Here is a 10,106-nt window from a genome sequence, read left to right on the forward strand (position 1 = left end):
AGACATTCAGGAAAAGAGATTGAGGAGTAGAACCCTCAAAGAGTACCTCATCTAGTGGAAGGACTATCTAGAAGAAGATGCCACATGGATTGGTGAGAGTACTCTCAACCAACAATACCCCCAATTCCTTTCGAGATGAGGACATCTCGATTCCTTAAGGGGGGAAGGATGTAATAGGCCACCGTCTTGCCGTCGTAATGATGTCACCTCCCCCCTTTTTATCCCACCGCTGTCACCATCAATTTTTTCCTTTTTTTAACTCTGAAAAATAAAAAATGAATTATTATTTTTGCTAATTATGCCTCTCCTCCCCCCTGTCAACACCGTCGGATGGCAAAGGAAGGGGGAGTTGAACTAGGAGAAGACAGAGAAAAGGGAAATGATGATGAGCATTCAACGGGAGTGGAGGAGAATGCGACACATAAACTAGAGTTAAACGGAGTGCGGACATAGGATGAGATAACGGCAACTAAACCTTCTATAATGGTGCATGGTGATGAGCCCAAGGGCTATAAAGAGGAGTTAAGACCTCCTTACCACAACACCTTCTCTCCCCTCCCCCCCACCCCCAATTATTACCACCTCACCCTTATAAACCCCCCCTTAAACGGGTAGGCAAAAACCCTCTTCTTTTCCCTTGCTATTGTAACCCTTCCCCTTAATTTCCCCCCTCCCCCCCCTTTTTTTATTGCAACAAGCAAAAACGTTATTCTTATTTTCCCCTTGCTACCAATTTGAGAAAGAGAGAAGGAGAGGGAGAGGTAGCAAAGGACGAAGGAAAGAGAGGGAAGAAGAACCTAGATAAGAGAGGAAGAGAAAGAGAGAGAGAGAGAGAGAGAGAGAGAGAGAGAGAGAGAGAGAGAGAGAGAGAAGAGGCCAAGGAGGATTTCTCTCGAGGGCAAAGGCTCGGGTACCCTCTCTTCCCATCGCGAGTCCCGTAACCACTCCATCGATTGCCTTTAAAGTGGACAAGAGATTGCGAAATTCAAGACAAAGCATAGGGGAATCTGGTACCAAGGAGTCTGTCGAGAGAGGTGAAGGTTACTTTCCAACTCCAAAATGGCCCCAAAGTGTAAGCTCTCCCAAGTAACCAGAAAAGCTGTGACTATAGGAGAAGGATCGTGCAAAGATGCCACTATCAACATGAACGGTTTATTAAGCGGAAATGCTAACTCGACTCTCCAAAACCACATACCGCTACCGTATCTAGAAAACTAAAATAGAATATTTACGCATAGGCATCATTAGGAAAAAAATCATACCTCGCATCGAGTAATTTTCATATTATGAAAGGTAGTCGAAAAGGGTTTAATAATCATGAGTTGTCCGAAATAGATTGAGCATCTACGGTTATAGTAGAAACAAGTCAAGTATTAGGATCTAACTTCCTCAGATGCATCATAGATTGTCGGGTACATAAATATTCCGTATAGGTCAATTGTACTCCATAGACTAGCATAGAGAATTAACTTGCATTTACAATGAATGCTTGTACACTCGCATATGAGTAATTAGGTCATGCCTTTTGAGTTTCATAAATGTACTAGAAGGGATTTCTATGAATAGGGACCTCGCATTGCATCAACAACTCAGGGAAGAATTTCCTTGGGACTTGCATGGCATCATGAATAGCCTCAACTACACAATATAATGGGATATGCATCTAAAAAGCTAGATTAAGATGCACATGTGAAATGTTGAGCTTATTTGAGAGGAATGGTTTGGTAAATGAAGTCCTAGCCGATAAGCAAATCCAACCTAGCTAGGATCTTAGTTGCAAATAAATCGATTTGTCCTTATGACCATATTTTGACTTGGAGTCACATACTCTTTGGTCTCTACCCAAATAGTCAACCGCAATGAACCCAAAACATGCTTAGGTATATCATTTTCAGAATATGAAACATCTAGAAGCTAACATAAGGAAGCTCAAATGTAGTGCCCACAAGGAAAATGACTATTTGCCAAGCTACTTTGGATGCTCGTAACTATTTCGGAATGGTAAATAGACTTGGTTTATGCTTGACTTGCAAGAGGAGTAAATACAAGTTCATGTTATCTTGAAGGGAGGAGACCCTAGGAAGAACTTAGAACATGATACAGTTTTAAGATGGAAAAGATGATTACGAATTGACCAAACAAAACCCTAGACCAAGATCTTAAGATAGGGGACCAAAGGATAGTAATCTAGGGGAGCCGTCATTTGAAACTATAGTGTAATTGCTCTACCCTAATACATAGTAGTGAGGTCAGGAAGAGGGTATTTTGTATACCTCAAAAAAAAAAAGAAAATGAGGTCTAGGCAGGAAAGATCAAGAAGGGCGATGTCAGCGTCAAAGACCAGTTCATGGATGAAGGTCCCACGGACTGCTTTTAGGTAAAAATCAGACTACTTTAAGGGAGTGGCCTCCTCTTGTGATGCTCCACTTGAACCGACTTTCTCTTTCCATGGGGAGTTAGCTAACCCTTTGGGATGCTGAAATGGTATAAGGGTTGCTTCAAGTTTTGTTTGGGAGTTAGTTACTTCTTGGCTTAAGGATTCATCTTCTCAGGATGCTTCTAGGATGTTATATAACAGGAACCATCTGAGTTGTGCTTGGGCTATAGGACTAGCAGTTGTTTGCAAGGTACATCATCATCATCCTCTCTTGAGAAGAATAAATTTGGGATAAAATGCCACTATTGAAGGAAGGCTTATTCTACTTAATCCATTTTTAATGGATATTTTGCATATGCTACGACTTATTAGCCAGTCCAAAGGGTACTAGAGTCATTCTGTCTAATAGCATGGGATCTTTAGCTTATAGAACCTCTGGGACTTCACACTCATTTGCATTCTCTTTAGGCTACTAGATAGATTCTTCCAATTCACTTTGATAATCTTCTTCTGCACTATCATCATCATTCTCTTTAGACTTTGTCTCGACCTCTATAGGGGCTCTATAAGAGAAACACAAATTTTGTGTTGTATTCTTTGCCTCCACTTTTTTATTTGTCTCTACTCATGTATCTTTCTTTGTATGTGCTTCTATCTCAGTCTCTATTTTTTTCTTTGGATCTGACCTTACTTCTGTCTCTATCTCTACTACGGCTAGGTAGTAGGGAGAAGAGTACATCCATACCTCTATCTCACTGTTAGAGGTGATTTTTGAAGTGATTTCTGGTTTAGGAAGAAGGTATTCACCCATTGACAAGGACTTTACTTCCTTCAAGATTTGGATTACAATGCCTACCATTAGGGAAGTTTGCCTCTGTTTTCTTGGGAAAGATTTGTTGACAGCCTCTTTGTCTCCTGATGTGCCATCTATTACTTTGTTGGAAGAGTGTCTTAAGACTTCAATGGAAGTGGATCCATTACCTTTTTGCAAACCATACAACTTCAATAATACTTTGTTGGATTTTCTACCTAGGGTTTGGGTTCCATTGACCTAATCTGTCTACCCTTGCTTCAAAAAGCCATGGTCTTCCCAACATTAAAGGATATGAGGTCTCATAGGAAATTGGTTTTACCACCAGATAGGTCAGCCAATAATCTCTTCCCACGAGGGTTGTCTTCACATATGGGAGAGTGTCCAAAGGTTTAATTCTACTTTGGTTTGTCAGTCTAACAAGCCATTGTGTAGGTTGTATATCTTGCAAGCCTAGATCCTTCATTGTCACATCTGTCATTATTTTCACTGATGAATCTCCATCAACCAATGCATCCACTATAAAGCATTCTTCAATCCACATGCCAATCTCTAGGGTACTAGGATCCAGAAAGGTGTTAGCCACATCCACTTCTTTCACAGGCTCTGGGGCTTTGTTGGACTTATGGATGGTGGTAGGAGCAATCCCTCCTTATGCCACATCTTCTTGTCAATATGATTTTGAATTTCTTTTGACATTTGAGAGATAACATGAGAAACTATCAAAATTTTAGTTTTGGTTTGAAGGTATCTAGGTCTTTGACTAAGTCAGATTCTTTGATAGGACCCATGAGCTTTTCCAATTGGCTAGGGAATGGGACAACCCTCACTTTTATCTTTCCTCTTTCTTCTAGAAGCTGCAACATCTTCCCTTCTTCTCTCATTGGGGCTAGTTCTACATCCTATATCTCTTGGACCTCTGATCATGTCTTTGTGACTACCACTGTATCCTTTTGTAGTACTAGATTGCTCTGTATTGTACCATTGTGTTTTGTACTGTTTTGTTTCTCCATTGGAAGATTGAACTTCACTGTTTTGGCAAAGGAAATATTCTCTTGTGAAACTATAGATTCTCTTTTCTTGGTACACATTATTGCGAAAGCTTTCAACTCCACCAAAATGGAGGCAGATTCTTGGATTTTCTGTTGGATATCAGTGGCAGCTTTCACAAGACCTGGACTAGGACAGTCTTTTGTAGTGTGGCCTTCTCCTTTGCATGGACTACATAATTATTTGTGGTCCATAGAGCTTTAGGATTTGGAAAATTTGATGAGATATGTCCATTTTCTCAACATTTGTAACACTCCACCTTTGATATTTGGCCATCGCTAGACTGTCATCCTTTGTAACTCTAAGAGGGAAACCCCCTTGGGTTGAAATTTGGATCAAACTCTCTAGGCTTTGGTCTCGTATTCTAGGTGGTCATCTTGGATTCCAACAAGTTGAATCTTGTTTCTTCATCTTTCTTCCTTCTTTCATGCATCTCCTTCAAAGAGCAAATATCCTCTATATGGTTCTTCCTTAAATAGTATGAACAAAAGGATATGGGGACAATTAGTTATCGGGTTCATTCAATGGCTAAATGTCCCACTTGCTGGCACTTTTCGCATCATGTATTAGATCACATCACATCTCTTCCACCTCCTGTAGGACTGGATATGCTGGCAATATTCACCTTCAATGTTTGCAGCTATTTTATAATCACATCCATCAACTCTTTCTTGATGCTTGCAACTGAATTGAATAGATATTCCTTCATGTTTTCACCTCATGGACTACTTATCATGCGATTTTGAGAAGCTTCCATAATCACTGCATAGACTGGTTAGATTGATCTAGAGAGCTCTTTTTTATGATTCTCATTCAGAGCTTCTTTTGAGAGAGGTGGTTGTTGATTCTAGTTGGTAGGGTTCCACTGTTGTTGTTGATTTTCCATTGGGGGAATTGTTTGAGGCCATTGTTATTGTGGTTGAACCATCATTTGAGGTATTGCCATCTCTGTAGGCCATTGTGAATTCGATGCATTATACTATGGCATTAGTTGCATCTAAGGGTAGGGGTAGGGAACAGTCCCTAGAACTTCATTTGGTGGGTATACCATTCTTGGCATGGGAGAGGAGGTAAGACTCCTCTTCTTGAGGTCATCAATAACCTTGCTTCAACTTTGTCATACAATCTCGCACATTCCATTGCAGTTTGCAGGTTGATTGGTTTTCTTAGTTGTTCCACAAACTTATGAACTTTTAGTTGTAGGCCTCTAAGAAAAACTCCCTTCTAGATGCCTTCATCCAAGAGATGGTTAGTCCATCTCTTTAGTATGGATTCCATTCTAGAGATAAATGCTCTCACCCATTCAACAGAGGATTGACTTAAGTTCACTTAAGTTTAACTTAAGTTCATAAACTGCTCTTGTATCTGCTCTTCAAAACCTTGACGTCCGAATTTAGTGAGGAAGGCCAATTGTAGGAAATCCCATGTGCCAAAATTTCATGTTGCTTCTCTCTCATACCATTGAAATAATGCATCTTTTAAAGTGGTAAGGAATATTGCCAACCAATGCTTGGGGGTTCTAGCATTATTGCCTACACACACTACCATGAACTCAACTATATGAAGATCAAGATCTTCATTGTACTCTTCCTTAAAAAATTGGCAATGGGACTACATTCGGTGGTTGTCATCAATATTTCTAGGTCACATTTGACTAGGAAGGGAACCTTGATTCACCATGGGGACTTTTGTAAAGAGCGCTGCAAGGGCATCAAATGAGGCTTCTATTGCTAGCTTGTTTTGAGTTTTGATTTTTGCCTTCTCTCTCCTTGTGTACCTCCAAACTTATTCTAGTGCTTACTTCTTGATCATTTCATTCATTAGGGAGTTAGCTCCACCCAGTTTGTGTGTACTCAACAAAACATAATCAAAAGGAATCCAATCTCTGGAGGACTCTCTTGCCAACATTTTTTCTACTTACTTCTTTTCAATGTCTCTAAATTTAGCTTTCAGTCCACTACAGAGGGGAAGATATTCAATTCTAAATGTATCAAAACTCGTTCTTCTAAGAATTTCCATAGTGCCATTGTCTTTATAATACCAACTTTGCAGGGTTTCAATAGCATAGGTTGTGAAGAAAACTCTATCTACTAGCTTCTAGTGGGTTGCTAATTGGACAAACAAAAGGTTGTCAGTACATCAAGCATAGCACCTATCTTGTTGTTGAGTATCCATGAACATAATCCAACTCTTTTCCTTCTTGTTCTTATGAACTTCAATAACAATTACTCCTAAAACTTCTTCACAATCTCCCACTTGATGATGTGTGGAAACTCTTCAATGAAGGCCAAATATCCCATGGGTGGTCATTCTCTCTATTTTTGCTTCTCTTTTCAATTTTGTGGAAAAGAATTGGCTATTATGATACAACTTTATGTAGCTTTAAAACATAATATTAGTGAGTTTGGGAATCTCCCAATTCCCATTTTACCATGAGTCCCAAACCTATGGGAAATTCCCATATTCCCCAATAAGGATTTGTATCATCAATAAGGATGTTTTTCATATTTGAATCAACCATAAGAAGAGAAACAACACCAATCTTCTCGAATCTTCATGTAGCAGCATCATATAATAATTCTCACATGGATTTATCACAAAAAAAATTCAATAGATTATTCATAGTCTTCATCAAAAGAACAAGATAACACAAAGAAATTCTCCACTTTGAATGGATCATCCTCAATAGCTTCATAGTCTTCATAGTCTCTCTCATGATCTCTCACTCATAGATACTAAAAATTTGGCTCTCTCCCTCACTCACACACACTCTCTTATAGTCTCTCTCAATAATACATTGGAATAATAAAAAATAATCATCCATAACCCCTCTTTTGTTGTGGATATCCCTCCCAATAGGTATGTTTGATATGAAGGGTCACCAAAGTCAATACAGTGTCCTTTCGTAACTCAATAGTATCACTGTCACTTCAATCTTCACTTGAGTCTTTAGCAGCTACTTCTTCCACTTCTTTGAGCTATCTTGAACTTGTATTAATATCTTTCAAAGATTCAAAAACTTTCCCAATATACACATTCATCCAATAGAACACTTATATAAGCATTCAGAATAGAAGCAAAACAGAGACAGAGGCTTTACAGAATCTCAACAGAAGATCTATAGTACTATATAGAAGGTCATCAGAAAGGACTTAGCTCAACTAAAACCATTTGAAACTATCAAGCATGATTTAATAAGCTTTCAAACACTCTTTAGCTCCATCAATCACATCATTCCAACCTCTCATATAGAAGAAAACCAAAACAAGACAAAAGCTAAATCAGAACCTATTAGGAACTCAAGAGAACCTTTTAGCACATCATATCTCCATTGAAAAAACATCATTAGCTTCTTGAACCTATTCAACCTTGTCTAAAACTCTCTCAAACACTTCAAAACCAAAAAATCATCATTCAAATCATTTAAAAATCCAACAAAAAACAACTAAAAACATAGTCATATCAACCCTCAACAATGTTGTACCAATACCTCTTTTATACTATTCTTATTTACTCTTGAAATCTTGGATTCTACCCTTCCAAGCAGAGATGAATGAGCTCTTATATCTTCACATTTTTCCATGTTTTTCTTGTTGCATGGTGATCCAACTGCCTTTGCTAATGATTGTAGAAATCCATCTTCCATCTTTCTGGAATGAGTTAAACACTGATATGGATGTGATTTGGGAGCTTGGACGCTTTGTTGAAGGTTGACTTTATGTATCCATGGGGCCCGCGTGCACACACACACACACACACACACACACACAAGACTAGGCTACCACAAAGGAGGGAAAAACATGAAATGGATAAAAGAAAGTAGGAAAAAAAAAGAATGCCAAGCTTTTTACTAGTTTGAATTTAGATTAAACATGTCATTATGATTAATCCAAACATATTATTGAATTAAAGTGACTGAGATTGTATATTATTAATATAAAAAAATCATAATCACAAATATAAGAGGCTAAAAATAGATATTGATAATAAAAAGTCATAATATTATTATATATATATCTTTTTGTAAATAATTTTTTACCTTTTTAAAATAGAAGTTTCATAACATATGCTTTGCTCCTATTGGTCTAGAGCACTCTCTCTCTATCTCCTAAAAGGCATTTTCGAGACCTCAAAAACTCCCTTAATGAGTGGTCTAGGTCTATACAAGTCAACCAAAGTAATAAAAGCCCATGTAATGATTGATATATGATAGCTATGTAGTACATCATTATGCATACATGGATAAAGTTATACACAAGATGTAAAGCCCACAGAATTTGAGGATGGTGTGGGTAATGAGCATTGGAATAATGTTTATATATGAGGAAACAACTATAGTTAAGGCAAATGACACACGAGACTTGATACCTTTATCTTGAGCCTGCAAGAAAGCTATGGTTGCAAATGGATTTACAAGGTGAAGCATAGGTATGATGGATCTATTGAAAGCTATAAGGTAAGGCTATTTTCCAATGGGTGTACACAAACTCATGGCATTCATTATGAGGAGACATTCATTATATAAATGGCTTCTATGAGGGCTATCATAGTAATGTCTGGATCAAAGGGTTGGATCATGCATCAAATGGATGTTAAAAATTCTTTCTGGCATGGGGAGTTGTAAGAAGAAATTTATGTTTAACAATCACTTGGTTATGTTGATCACATCTATCTTCATTATGTATGTAGGCTTTATAAGGCCTTATATGAGTTGAAACAAGCACCCATGCATGCCATGATAGGATTGTAGAATATCTTGTTAGCATTAGATTCTACAAAGCATGGGCTGATTACTCACTTTGTGTAAGTGTGTGTAATGAGGATATTGATTATGGTCATTACTATATATGTAGATGACTTGATTATCATGGGTGACAGTGGAACAAATATTAATCATGCGAAGTGTCTTCTTAGGGTTGTGTTTGAAATGAAAGATTTAGAGAGCTACCTTATTTTCTTGGTATAGAGATAATTAGGACTCCTAAGAATATGTGGTTGTCACAGAGGTAGTATGTTTTGGATATGTTGGAAAATTATGGTATGGTGGATTGTAAGCCAATCTTGATATCTCTGGATGCCAATGCTAAGCTTAAGGAACATGAGGGTGACGTGATTGACAATGTCACTATGTGTTGAAAAATTGTGGCTAGCCTTATTTATTTGATGATCACTAGGCTAGATCTAAACTATATAGTTGATTTGGAGAGTCAATTTATGAAGCTACACAAAAGCCACATTTGGATGGAGTGTGGTACACATTGCTCTATGTCCAGTCTTCTACACTTGGCTATATCTTATTCTTCATTGTAGGTATAGCATTGGACTTGCATGGTTCTATAAATTCAGACCATGCTAGTAGTATTTCACACAAAATGTCTACTAGTGATGGGTTTATGTTTTCCTTTCGGAGTAATGTTGTTACTTAGAGTAGCAAGAAATAGCCTATATTTACACTATCTAGTACTGAGACAAAGTAAATGGGGTGTTGTAGTTCTAGCATGTGAGGTAGCTTGGATATGCAAGCTACTTAATGATTTGGAACTACAGGTGATGAAGAAGCATTTAGGGAAATTTGAGATGAAAAGTGGCCTTAGAAAGGAATTTGACAAAAATATTCTCTCAAAAAATGGAGACATGGTAAAATTTTCACAAATGAACTCTAAACTTGCCAAAGACTACATTTTTAGAATCTACTCTTCAAGATATTTTCCGTTAATATATGGGTTTCTAGGGTTGGGATTGGAAATTTTCTTGAAGAGTAGATTCTGAAAATGCAATCTCTGGTAAGTTTGGAATTTGTCTATGAAAATTTTACTATGCTCCAAATTTTTGAGGGAATATTTTGGATAGAATCTCTTACAAGTCCAT

The sequence above is a fragment of the Lygodium microphyllum genome, chromosome 15 (assembly GCF_053477565.2).
Source record: "Lygodium microphyllum isolate KBCC chromosome 15, Lygodium_microphyllum_v1.1.10, whole genome shotgun sequence".
Classification (NCBI taxonomy): Eukaryota; Viridiplantae; Streptophyta; class Polypodiopsida; order Schizaeales; family Lygodiaceae; genus Lygodium; species Lygodium microphyllum.